Here is a 14501-nt window from a genome sequence, read left to right as displayed (position 1 = left end):
AAGGCCTTGCTGTTTTCCAGGTTACTTGCTGTACCTGTAAATGTCCTTCTGGCCATGGCCTTTCACCTGGCCTGAATCTCACCTCTGTGAAGCTATTCTTCTGAGCTCCACAGACATCATCATCAGATAGTTGGCACCTAAGAAGCCTAAATCCTAGAACTTTGGAGACTCTCCCCCAAGCCTTTGGTCCTGATAGTCTCAATCTTTATGTAGTTCTTTTATAGTCTTCACGTTGGTGATTGCCTCCTAAAATAACTGTGTGGTTGAATGCAACATGATTTATACCTGGATTGGTTATGGCAGAGACCTCGCCTGTAACACTGTTCCATGTGCTCTCCTGCTGCCAGATGCTCTCTTGCTTCTTTTCAAGACTCCTCAGGATTTGCAACTGACCCCAACTTCCCCTGGCCTCATGCAGAGATTCCTTCCAAATGGGAAAATGAGTGGCAATCACAGGGTACAGACAGGGAGGAAATGGAGAATATATGAAGTAAGACTCAAACCATAGACATAGACTTTTCTGGTCCCATCTTACTTCACATACAAAGTACAAATTCAGAGATAAAAAAATATTAAGAATTTCAAGATGGCTACCACAGAGAATTAAACTCTAAGTGGAATTTTGTGTGAATACATGAGTTTTTTTTTTCTATGATGTTGCCCTGTGTAGTGGCAAAGTTAATGGAAACACTTTACTATCATTCAAAAAAGACTGCTAAATGTACATCTTCAAGGTCTTTGGAAAATGAGTGAGAGAATAAGGTCTGATTAACTTTTAATTGCTTCTAAAAATTAAGTGCCTGTCTTGTACTTGGTAATTTTTTCCCTGAAGAAATGGAATCGTTTTCTTAAAATATTGGATTAACTTGCAGAATTATTAGATGAATTGCCATTTTTTGTTTTTGTTTTTTTTTTTTGCAATTATAAGGAATTTACAAAAATACGATATTATTCCATATAAGTATGTTCACATCCTGTAAGCTGATAAATTTATCAAATACTTAATGCAGTATGAAAAACTTTTATTCCATTTAAATTTAACTAAATAAACAGATTAAATATCATTTATGTCATTTTTTGTTTGTTTCTGTAACATACAACATTTTTTTATCATGTATCAGAATAGAACTCTTTTTCCCAAATCACAAAATTCTTTAAAAATGCATTACTTATTTGCTGATGATTGGAAAAGGAGGTAGTGCATGTGGCCTCTGATCCATTTCTCTTTTGATTATCCTGTAAGGGATGAAGGGAGATCGACTACCTAATTTCTTTACAAGGATTCTAATGACCAATCTCCCATACATAGGCAAAAATATTCTTAGATAAAGAAGCCTTGTTATGAAATGGTCTGAGAAAAATGTCCTTAGTTTAGTCTAGCAATGCTATTGTTGAAACAAACGGAAAATTCATGGATTTATGAAATAATATTTTCTTTAGAACACCAAATTAGCTTTACAAAACCTAAGATATAAAGTAGAGCTATTTCATAAACTGTATGCTCTATGTTATGTGAAATAAACCAAACCTCTCTTGCAGAAATCCCTGCAGCCCATTGCTCACCACATGTCTGATGTAGCCAGAAGAACTACTTCAGACCTCTTTTTCATTTGTACCTCTTTATTGGTTGGCTCTTTAAAGGCTATTAATAAGTCTTGATAACTGAAACAAAATTGATTTAAGTCTAATTTTACAGTCCAATCATTTGCATTGTTACAAAATTGTTTTAGCTTAAGCCCAAATATAAAATAGGTACTTCAGGCTCATATATTTTGAGCATGTTGTCTAATAGATTTATGAATTTCAAAACAAATTTATTTGAAATTGAGTAATTTATCTGAAAAAAAGAGGAAAACATTATTGATGTTGATGTGTACAATTATATGCACTTAACACATTTTGAAAGCTGTCAACATCTTGGTTCATCAACCTTAACAGCAATGCATTAAAGTGTTCTTGTTTTGTACATCTTTAATTTGAAAAGCAGGGAAGCATGATGTTGTGCAGCTTCTATAGCATCTGTCACTCACATCAGGGACATAAGTTTGTTTCCATAAGGCACCTTTTCCATGTTGAAGTTTTTGATCTTTAATAAGTAAATTCATGAAGCTTATAATTGGCAGAGTACATACAATTGTAATATATAATACAATAGCACCCTGTAACATTGATTTCACTTACTCTTTAACCTAACATATTGCAGGTTTTACAGTAGCAGTTCTCACATTGAGACTCCATCTGTTAATGGCAGGAAACAACATTGCTATACTCCAGGAAGCTGCCAAAAAGTATAAATGACTTGATATGCAGCTAACTGTGGAGTTCAAGTACACGCAAAGATGTTCTTTTTGTGTTTTCCATTAACATGGAAATAACTATTGATAAGAATCTCTGAAGGTCAGTTAATTTTAAAGACATGGTAGAAACAATAATAAATTATATCTCCTATTGATGATGTGTAAAAATTTCTGTAGCATCTCTCAGAGAAGTACCAAGGCATTCTGACAGGGCTATTAAACATATTAGTTTATATCAGTGAGCTAAGTTAAGGTTGCCAAATGCTTTCTCAAGCCTTACCAGTCAATGAATCCTTTAAGTCACACTACTTTGATTATATTAGTTACAGGGCTACACATAATCCCTCTAGGCATGCCAAAATGTAATAGAGTAATATCTGCATTCAAAAGTAATTTATTTCTTGGAATGTTTTTTAAAACAGCAAAAGACACTTGTCCATAGGTTAAATAGGGCAGTGCTTCTTGACAAATACAGCCATTCTCTAGGTCAGAATAATAAGTATTCATTTGGCACCTATTGAATGCCAAGAAACTTGCCGAGTGAATAAAACATAACACAAAGTATGTTTTCTGCCTGTGAAGAGCACACCAGTAAGTTATTGGGAAAGATACATAGACACAGAACTTGGAACCAATCCATTCAGCAAAAAGGTGGAGGTGGTGGGGAGGGAGGGAAAAGAAAGAAAGAACAGAACAGTTCAGGATATTAAAAAATCTCAGAGAAATTGAATATACAATTCAGTATACATGTTATTGTTAAAAGATACTCAGAAAGTTCTTTAATAATTATACTTCTGTTTTCTTATCTATAAAATGGAGATGTCTATACTGAACCAAATAAGTTTATTATGGAGGCTAAATCAGTTTGGAAAATGTATAGAACCTCACAGGATACAGGAATTTAATGAGTTCTCTAAATTCAGAGAAAGGTTTACAAGAAATATTACACTGAATCTAGGTGTTAAATACTAGGTATGTTTTAATAGATTGAAGTGAGACAGTGTTATCTATTTAGAGGATATACAGACTCCTCCCAAAAATCTGTCTCTGGAAAGTCATAAGTACCATCCTTGTTCTAAGTACTAAAAGGATCGAATCTGGAAATATAAAATAAGTTAATAAGAATACAGATGAAAAAATATAAATGAAATAGATATTCTCTAAATTAGGTATTTTTCTTTCCATATGATCCTATTTTTATTTTGATTGAAGCAAATCAGACCAGGAATTCTGCCTTAATTCTATAAATAAGACAATCATTTATCAGTTGAACATTATTTATCATGCTAAGTGAAGTAAGCCAATCCCCCCAAAAAACAAAGGCCAAATGTTCTTTCTGATAAGTGGATGCTGATCCATAACTGGAAGGGGGGAAGCATGGGAAAAATGGAGGAACTTTGACTGGGAAAGGGAGAGGGAGTAAAGGGAGTGTGCATGGGGGCAGGACAGATGGTGGAATGAGATGGACATAATTACTCTGGGTACATGTATGACTGCACATATGGTGCAATGCTACATCATGTACAATCACAGAAATGTAAAATTGTGCTGCAGTTGTGTACAATGAATCAAAATGCATCCTGTGTCATATATACCTAATTAGAATAAATAAATAAATTGGAAAAAAGAAAAGTATACTAAGACTAAAAGCAGTTTGAATTGGTTAGAGGTACTATAAAAACGGAGATACAGGAACAAGAATGAAGTCTCAGACTGAAGTAGTATCCAAGTTTGTGGTTTGAAAATATAAGAATGTGTGATATTTTTGATCCTTCCTATACTTTGGAGTTTTGTAAAAATCTCAAATTGTTACTAACAATGTTAAACTCAACGCATTGATTATGATAAAGAAACAAAAATTAGCCAGTAAGGCATGTGAATATATTCAATGAAGCATACCTATTTTGGTGTTTCCATTTGGACCAAGGTTTAATTGAAAACATTGATATTATTTTTAAAATATGGAGGTATACAAAATGATGAAGGGATACTTGAACTTTTGATATTATTTGTTTTTTAAAAAAAGTAAAATTGAGCTTTCACAAGACAATCTACATATTTATAACAGCATTTTCTTTATGAGAGGGAAAATAGTGATAACTAAAATAATAGGGCAAACATATAATTGTGTGCTGTTATAGTTGAATTTTGATTCATCTTTTACTAATTAACTATTATTTTGAAAATAATTTAAATCAAGAACAAAAAAGAAATTATCTAAAATTACAATATAAATTCCCCCCCCAAAAGTTTCTGCGTTGTCTGCTTTTAGACTTATGCTCTGTAGCATGGATCTTATAGGAAACAAATTTTAATTTATGTATTGAGAACATTATGTTAATTTTGAAATTTAATATGAACATATGCTTAGTATTATAAATATACAAATGAGCATTAATTGTATATTATCAATACATTCCAATTATTTTAATTATATAATTCTTTATGTATTCCTAGACTTCTGAGTCTCACAAGGAAACTTTAACAGGTTGCATAACATTAGTTAATCATTTTTTAAAAACATTCTTCTTGTTTTAGGGTTGTCACTGAAGTATCAAATTAATTTCACTGGATCAAAAGTTTTTTGATCTTTTAGTTTTATCATAAATATAGAAATTTTTATTGTTTATCATAAATTTTGTGCTCTTATTTAAGTCTTGATATATGTTAAGTGATCTGTAACTTACCTAAGTTAATAATATTTTATATTCATTTGACTTAATTTATCATATTATATAAAATATTTAAAAGTTAATGAACTATTTTCTTACATTGTCCAGATTTATAGGCAAATCAGCTTATATTAATTCAAAATGATTTTGACACTTGTGTTTTCAGAATGACCAAGAAATTTTTCAGAAAGAATAGATCCTCTTGTTATTAACATATAAATATTCTCACACATCCATAATCAAAATACACAACACTGAATTAGGCAAGTTTCTTTTTCTTTTTAAACTCAATGAGGTGAAAATTATATCTATGATTTTCAAAAAGTATGTTGATATATTACACACGTTATATGTTTAACTAATTTAGATATCTTCTCAAGCATAAAAATCTTGATTCTTCTTACATTAGTTATTGTCATGAATTTCTTTTAAGGTGCCCACAGCTGTCTCTTAAAATTAACCATGTCCACTCTATTCCTCCTGAAATGCTAATACTGGTTTGCTCCATCTCTTAGCCAACACCTGAATTGATTGTTTGCTATCTTTTTTCTCATCCACTTATTCTCATAAATTTTTGTCTGATTTAAACCTACCAGTTTGTAGCATCTACAAATCAGGTTATGTTTGGTTTTGGGATTCAAATAGGCTTGTATTTTACTTTAATGTCACAAAGACAAAAGTTAAAATATACATTATAAAATAGCTTGCCAGAACAGAAGAATTATAAATTAAATTTAAAATATTCCAATTTGGTGTATAAGATAAAATCATACCATGCTATTAGGAACAATGATAATGAATAACTAGAATTTAAACAAAAGTCTACTTTTCCTTTTATCTATTATAAAAAACTGGGTAGTAAGCATTTGTAAAAATATTAGATCATTTTTGTATATCACTACCAACATGTGAATAATTTCCAATATTCTTCTTCCTTTCCATAGTACAATTATTCATTCATTTGTATCCAACTTTCCAGTGTCTCATTATTTGGTTTGGTTTGTACATAGGTAGAATTTCCTTGATTCCTCTTCTAAACTAGGTCTTTAAAAGGTCTGCGAATTTTCTGTCATGTCCCTGTCCATGTCCTCCTTTTCAACCAGAAGAGCATATACCAGGTCCTTATTGATCCTGTAGCCCAGATCCTGGAACAAAAACAACATGGAAGGAACTTAGGAGCTTGAAGTCCCATTGACCTCAGCCAGAATTAGTGGAAATACAGCTCAACAAACAACCCATTATCAAGAAATTAATATGTTTTATAAGTTGCTAAAATTAAGAAGTGGGTATACTGAAACATTTTACTGAACATATTCCCAGTTGTCAATCTGCTGCAGCTAGTTAGGCAGCTTTGTGTTGAGACCAGGGAAATAAAGCAAATATACTTCATACCCGATATCATTAACAGATATTCATCATCAAGAGAGCAGCAACAGCTAATATGGAAAAGAGAGATTCCAGTTAATGATTTATTGTATCTATTTTGCCAAACTTGCCTACAATGGAGCAAATAAACTGCAATCTTTAACTGGAGATATTGCTTTTTGGAATAAAATTGTAGCCTTGTTACTAAGAAGAGAAAGGTATGAACCAGACAACTAGCACCCGTTGCCACACTCTACCATTCCTATCTGATATAGTTTAAATTATGTTCCTCCCAAATTCATAAGCTGACCTTGTAATAGCCAATAACTCAGAATATGACTGTATTTAGAGATAAAGTCTTTAAAGAGACATTTAATTTAAAATGAGGTCATTTGAGCAGACCCTGTTCTAATATGAAAGAGATATTTATAAAAAGAGGAAATTAAGATATAACTGGGTACAAAATGAGGTTACATAAAAACACACAAAAGCAGACCACCTCCTCAAGGAGAGAAGCTTCAACAGAAATGGATCTCAGATTGCAAGTCTCCAGAATTTTTATTGCAGCCTTTGAAAACAAATACATTTTTTGATACCCAGACTTGAGTATTACTATAACAAATACCTAAAGATGTAAAATTGTCTTTATAGCAGGATAATGCAGGCTAAGAGAGTATTGAGATGTGCGTTAAAAAAACCCTGCAATTCCCAGAATAGAGTTGTTAGAAATATAGACACCAAAGACCAATCTGGTGGGTGCTCAGAAAAAGAATATGGTAGCTGTAGAAAGACCTTCTATTATCTTATATGACATCTATTATCCATGTGAACAGGATATAAATGTAAGTGTTGAAGATGCTTCTAGTGAGGTCTCAGATAAAAATTTAGAAAATGTTGCTTGAAATGAGAGCAACAGAGATTCCTGGTATAAAGAGACAAAGGACTTGGCCTAGTTGTGTAGGAGTGTGCGTTGTTATTATTGTTTTGTTTTTTGGAAAGTAGAACTTTTATGTGATAAACTTGAATATCTAGCCAATGAGGTCTCTAAGCATGGTGTTGAAGGTGTGGCTGGGTTTCTCCTTCTCCTTTTAGTGAGTTGCAAGAGGTGACAGAAAATTTGAAGGAATGTTAAGCAAAAATTAACCAGAAAGGAAGAGCTAGTAAACTGCCAGTCTAATAAAACTGCAAAATAATGAGAAAGTGTAGTCTGGAGAGAATATCAAAGATGTGGCTGGAAACTATCTACTACAGAGATTATGGATATATGACATAGTTCTAAATATATATTTGATTTCTGCCCCTGTCTCCTGACACAGAAATCCTAACGTTTTGTATTTTTCTGAGTGATGGTGTTGAAATGAAAATCTAACACAGAATTTCTAAATCAATTGAAATTTCTTGAGTGGTAGGAATATATTTAATTCTAATAAAGCAACTCTTGGTGGGTCCTGGAGAGTTAAAGGATGGCATATGGTCACCAGGAAGACCAATCCATGTTAGGAGTTTGAAACTTTCAGTCTTAGCTTTCCAACTTTTTGAGAGTGGGGAAGGACTAAACATTGAATCATCAATCACACCTATGTAACGAAGTCTCCATAGAGATTCTTAAACTATGGAGTTTGGAGACCTTGCATAGTGGGGAATACAAGACAGAGACAGAAGTTCAGGACCTTGGGGACTCTTCCTATATACCTCTGCATCTGGCTATAAACATGTATGTTTTATCATGAACCTGTATACTTGTGTAAAGTGATCCTCAGATTCTCTAAACCTATAGCAAATTACTGAAATACTGCAACTGGGGAGGCGTTTTTTGAAACTCTGATTTACAGTACTTTGTTTGGTAGTCTTGGCAAACTAATATACCTTCTCAAAAACCCGTTTTCTGCTGTATATACCTTTACATATTTTTTTTTTACCTTTTTGCTTATAAGAGACAAATGATTAGTTCACTGTTATCATACAGGTCATTTGCCATCCTCCTTCTCATGCTTTTGATTATTGATTAGTTGATAGATATGTATTGACTTTATTTTTTATTCTTCTTTACTTATGAGTGTTCAATAACACTTCTTGTATTTCTTGATCCATTCATATACAAGAAGCTTTATCTTTTTTGTAACTTTTTTATCCAACTCCAAACTTCCCTCAACTACATCTTATAATTCCTATTGCTTAGGTTTCAACCCTAAAATTCTCTTATGTCACTATGGAAGTCACTTACACTTTGTTTAAAGGCTATTTTAAATATATAAAAACCATGAAAGCATTTTCAAAGTTGTAATTATATAAGTACTGTAACAAATCTATTTTAAAAATACAGAATTATTTAACACCAAAAATCAGCAATTAATAACATTAAACATAATGTGAATTGATATCATTTTCTAAATTTATATGGAATAACCCTATTTAAGATTTATGCTTCATTTTTATCTGTACCATGTCTTTTATAGATTCCCAGACTCATGGGATTTATTAATTATGTGTCCTTTTTCTTGTTGAAAAACGAATACTTTGTAACATTACCAATACTATTCTGGCTCCTTGTTGTGCTTCAGAAAATCCACTGAATTGCAGAAAAGTTTTCAGAACCCTGTGAACTCTTTACTCAGTCTCAATAGTCAGCTTCTTAGAGGGGCTCCACACTTGTATCATGGAATTTTTACTCTAAATACTCTGAAGTAGGTCTCACTATATAGATACCATGTTTTCTTCTTTTCTCTCTCTCTCTCTCTCTCTTGTTTTTTCACTCTGATGGAATGCATTCTCATTTGACATTTTCATTAAGCAACACTGGAAGAGAAGGAAACCTTCTGTGTCTGTGTATATCTGGAAATGACTTTATTTTATCCTAACAGTCTAAGAACACCTTGATGGGATATCAAGTGCTAGACCCAAAATATCTTTGCTCAGAATTTTGTAACTATTATTTTACTTTACTTTTTAATTTTTTTTTTTCAATTTTCCAAATTGTATTTGTGATGAGAAAATTGATTTAACAGACATTGATTATTTTTCTGCATAATGGGGTTATGTATTTTGCTTTTGAAACTTCACAAGAATGCATTTTGTTCAGACTACTTGTTTTCTAAATGCAGGAAGGGATTCACTCCTTTCTTGAACTGTCAGTTTAAACTACTCATTTTTGCTCTTTTTCAAATTAATTGAGAGTACTTTAAACTTATCTGGAATAGTAGCATAGCCACACATTTGTTCTCACTTCACTGAGCATTTTGGTCCATCTGAAAAGATTCACTCTATAGCTTACACTTAGTTAGATTTACTTGGACTGTGAGGCATGTTAAGGCTTTTTGATATCAAATATATTGATCATGCTCTTAATTTGATTCTCAACAAAAGGATGGATTTTAATCTGTTTCTATTGATCAAAGTTTCTTTTTCTTAGTTTTATCTTTAATTAGTTGGTGATGAGAAAGTTGCGTCCTTCAACACTTAAGAGTTCAGAATTTTTGGATTCTCTCTGCTTTTTGCTTAGAAAGCCTTCAATTTTTTTTTAAACTCATCTCTTCTCTGTAGTGTACTTGCAAATAGAGCACAAGATAAAAAATATTTGGTGAACACATCAATGTACTCTTTCCCCAAATACTTCAGCATATTCTAAAACAAGTGATTCCTGTCACCATCCCATACTTCCACAGACCTCTGTCTCTGAAGCAAACAGAATAACGTGCAAGATAGAATTGTAGACTCCAGAGACCATGAGTCATGCTGGAAGGATTGAACCCTGTCTTCAACTCTTTCCAGCTGTGTAATTTTATGCTAATTTTCTTATCCTGTGTCTTCCCTCACTCACTTGGGAATGATGAGAGTTTCTATCTCATTGGGTCATTGTTAGGAGATAGATAATTAAATAAGGTTGATGAATAGATGGATAGATAGAACATAACACTGATGAGCATTTTTTCAGAGCTGCTGCATAAGTAGTATTTATTATAATTATTATTTTATGTGTTGTCAAGAGCAACAGGACACTATAGGAGGAAAGTGACTGGTTAATAATTCCAGATGAAAAATTGTAGGTTCTTTTCAGTAATATCAAGGCAACAAAGAAAAACATTTAATCTGCCAACATTAACTGAAGCCCACAAATATGGCAGATAAAAAGTAACAATGATGTCTAATGAGTTGCCAAAACTAATCTAGTCCTCTATCTTAAATTTTCAAAAGTAGGAGAGTTCTATATAAAACAAGCCAACATAACTTTCCCCATTTTTGATAATAGAACTGTCTTTCCAATAAAAAGCCCATCCTTGATGTGTTGGGAATGAGTCCTAAGCTATTTCTTTCTATCATAGTAGTCGACAGACTTGACATCCTGGATTTACTAATCAAAGAATTTCATCTCCTGGGTGTCAGTGATTAGTTCACTTGAAAAGAAAGATCTTTGGCTCTTATCATGGCATCAATATATAGAAAAGGGGATGAAATCACAATAGATATTTTTAAAGTATTAAATACTACATTATTCTGGCCTTTACAAGAGAACAATGGACTCTGAAATTTCAATACTCATTTATGGAAATTGACATAACTGCTAAGGAAAAAGACGTGGAAAGTTATAAAGAATCCTGAGCATTTATTATTATTTTTGTCATTAGTGTTACTACTAAATTGAATGACAAGTTTTATATGTATTTCAAATGCTGGTAGAAAGTGTGTTTTAAACATTGAGCATTCAACTCTACTTAAAAGAATTTTCTGAACATAGAAACAAAAAACCATGCTGAACATCATTCTCTTTTTTAAATTTAATAATCATACAAATAAACTCTTAGCATCAAAAATATTCCATTAGATCAACTATGCAAGTAAAAACCTAAGGCATTATCCATCTCTTGCTGGATCATTAGACCAAATTAATTTTTTCTACCCAAGAACTTTGGTCACAAGCCATAGCCTTATGCTGTCTTTGTACCCATTATGTTCCTCCACTGTGGTATATATTGATTTTTAATTTTCCTAGGGTAAAAAGAGAACTCTAGAGTTAAATATTTGAAAAAAAAATAAGGAAATGAGCTACCTATACAAAATAAAATGAGCTAAATAGCTTATTTTTGTTCAAAGACCAGCATATAACAACTAACAAGAAAAGTGCTAGACTTTTATTATCAAGATTTGAAAGAATTCTGATGATTTTGTCTAACTCTTCATAACTTAAAACATTTTTATCATATCTCTTCTAATTTTATGTCATTGTTGCAACTTTTGTAGAAACCATTCAAAGTATTTCAACAATGACAATAGTTTGCATAAAAATGGGAACAAAGGACTGCTCCTATTTTTCATTAACCAACTCTCTTAAGAGTAAGGAGGTTCCTGATCCAAGCAGAATTAGGCAAGGGTGGATTTTTACAGTCAGATGCCAACTTAGCCAACATGAATCCTTTAATTTTGTAAATTTATATTTTCTATGTACCCCATTCTATTTCTTCTTCAGTTACCATGGTGCTACAGCAACTGGCTAACCATGGAGTTACTATGGAAACACAAGTGTCTTTGTCTCCTCCTCATTAATTTTGGTATATACATCTGATATTTTCTTCATTTATTTTTATGAAATATATGTAATTTATAAATTCACCGGTTCTTGAGCAACTAGGGAAACAGACATTTTCACATTTGTAGTACAATAGAAAATTGTAAATGAGTATACACATGTGGTATATGCTTGTAGTCATCTTAATATTGGACCTAAAATCAAATCACTTACTTTTCACACATTTTGGAGGTAGAACTTATTTTATTAAAACATTTTATAGGAAATAATTATATTTTGGGTGCTATCAAACAAAATGAACAAAAAAAAGTATATTGCCAACATGAAAAGGAAAGTATTATTCCAATAACTCCTCTGATATTTATTCCTTAAAAGGAATAACATAATTCCATCACTGGATCACCTCCAAGAATTCATGTAGTAGCACAAGAAAGCAAATGAAAAATAAGATTACAGGTATTTTTCATGCATTATATTTGATGAAAACAATTTCTAAAAAATATTCATACATTGCCAATATTGACATTGTGCTTTTATTTATTTTTTTTTTTTTTAAAGAGAGAGGAGAGAGAGAGAGAGAGAGAGAGAGAGAGAGAGAATTTTAATATTTATTTTTTAGTTATTGGCGGACACAACATCTTTGTTTGTATGTGGTGCTGAGGATCGAACCCGGGCCGCACGCATGCCAGGCGAGCGCGCTACCACTTGAGCCACATCCCCAGCCCAGACATTGTGCTTTTAATTCTACCAGCTCTGGATTTATACACTTTTTTACCCCTTTCTACACACACACACTGAAATATATGCTTCCTAGGAAATTACAATATATTACTACTTCCCATGAAATTATAAGTAGAACTAAGACAAAGAAGAGAGATCAGACTTGAGTCAGTAAGAAATCAGTCTACCTTTGAATCAAGATGAGGGGCATGTGGAAGCCATTTTGAGGGCAAGACCTAGTGAATACCTTAAGCCCCATGTGATTACACAAACTGTTTCCTTTTGGTTCATTCCAGATTGTCTGTCTGCTCATCCTCTTTGTTTAATCCAGAAGAGTCCTTTAGCAGGTCATAGTCTTTCCACTGTCTTGTTTTAGAGAATTTACTGAAACTTATTTTATATCTCTTCTGTGCAATTTCTCAGACTTACTGGGGTAAGTATTTTCTTATGTGCATTCCATTAGGGAATATTAGGACATAGTTAATGCACATTCAACCCATTGATCTCTATAATCCCTAATCTCTATAAATGATTGATCATATAGCCCATCTATAGCCTAAAGGCAAAATCTGGCTAAATAAATGTTCTAGTAAATACATTTTTATTAAAATGCAGATGCTTTTGTGCTGATAGCAGAATAAAGGAGCCCTAAGAAATCATATGGCTCCAAGAGCCAAAAAAACATTTACTATCTGACCCTTTAAAAATGTCAACATTTGATAAAGAGTGATTCCCATTATTTTCTTCTATAGACACACATTCTGTGAGGTGTGTGGTACTTCCTGGTAGTTCTTGCTTCTCTTTTTGATTTAGGCAGCACGTACTAGAACACTGTGAGAAAATAATATCTCGGGAAAGTGTTCTGAGTCTATATGCACATTTTTACAAAAATGTAATTTTATTTCTTATGACTAAAACATAAGAAAAAGGGGAATTTTCAATAACATTAATCCTTACAGTATCGTGGTTTCATTTGGGTTTATAATTTAGTACAAATTTCAGAAAATAATATAATTAAGTGTCATAATAATCTAGGTTTTTATTGTGAGACTTTCTTTGAAAATGAAAAGTAAGTTTTACCCAATAGCACAACTTATATTAATGTGTGTCACTTTAAATATGAAAGACTTATGCAATCATCTAGTGGTGCATTTTCAATTTTTTTTTTACCTTGACAGTCCAACTTAGTTTAAATTGTGATCTGATTTTTTTTTTTTGCCAAACTCCCTAGAAACAATTATTGTAATAGCTTATAAAATGTTTCCTAGGTTAGTTCAGAATTATTTTCTTTTCATTGAAAAGACCTTCTGAACTTTATTTCATTCAAAAGTTTTATTTCAAATAGGTAGCACTGGAGAAGAAAGTTCTACACAATGGTAGGTAAAAACAGGGCAGTGATTTTGTATCTTCCATTTCTTTGAGACTCCTTCAAATTTGTCTTCAATAGGATTTTTTCTGAACTTGAAGGCTTGGGAGATCAAAGGAGGAGTTAAAAATATATTTTTCTCCTCTAAAATGGTATTTTAAATCTCTGATATCAAATATACTTTATACTTTCTAATTAGGTTAGTTTCTTCATGTAATTTTAACTAAATGGAATGTAATTTTTGCTTCTCTCAGAAAACTCAAGCTCTCAATTCTTCATTCTTATATTAATTTGTCTCACCTTTATAAATCCAGTCAAGGGTCTGAGTCCTAAATCTCAAAAACACAAGTACCTGTGTGAGGAGAATATAAGTCACTGGCTGTAATGAATAAAAAAGCATCCTTAGTCCCTTTGAAAAGCTGATGATAGCTATTGGAAAAATACATGATTTCATTTGAAATCATGCACTGCATAGCTGCTGAAGCATCTCTATAACTATTGGGTTTGTGGACAAAATGTAAGTTTTTAAAAAATTTTAATTGTCATGTTATTTGTGTCCT

The sequence above is a fragment of the Marmota flaviventris genome, chromosome 4 (genome assembly GCF_047511675.1).
Source record: "Marmota flaviventris isolate mMarFla1 chromosome 4, mMarFla1.hap1, whole genome shotgun sequence".
Classification (NCBI taxonomy): Eukaryota; Metazoa; Chordata; class Mammalia; order Rodentia; family Sciuridae; genus Marmota; species Marmota flaviventris.
The sequence above is the reverse complement of the archived record's forward strand: the minus strand, read 5'-3'. Positions refer to the sequence as shown.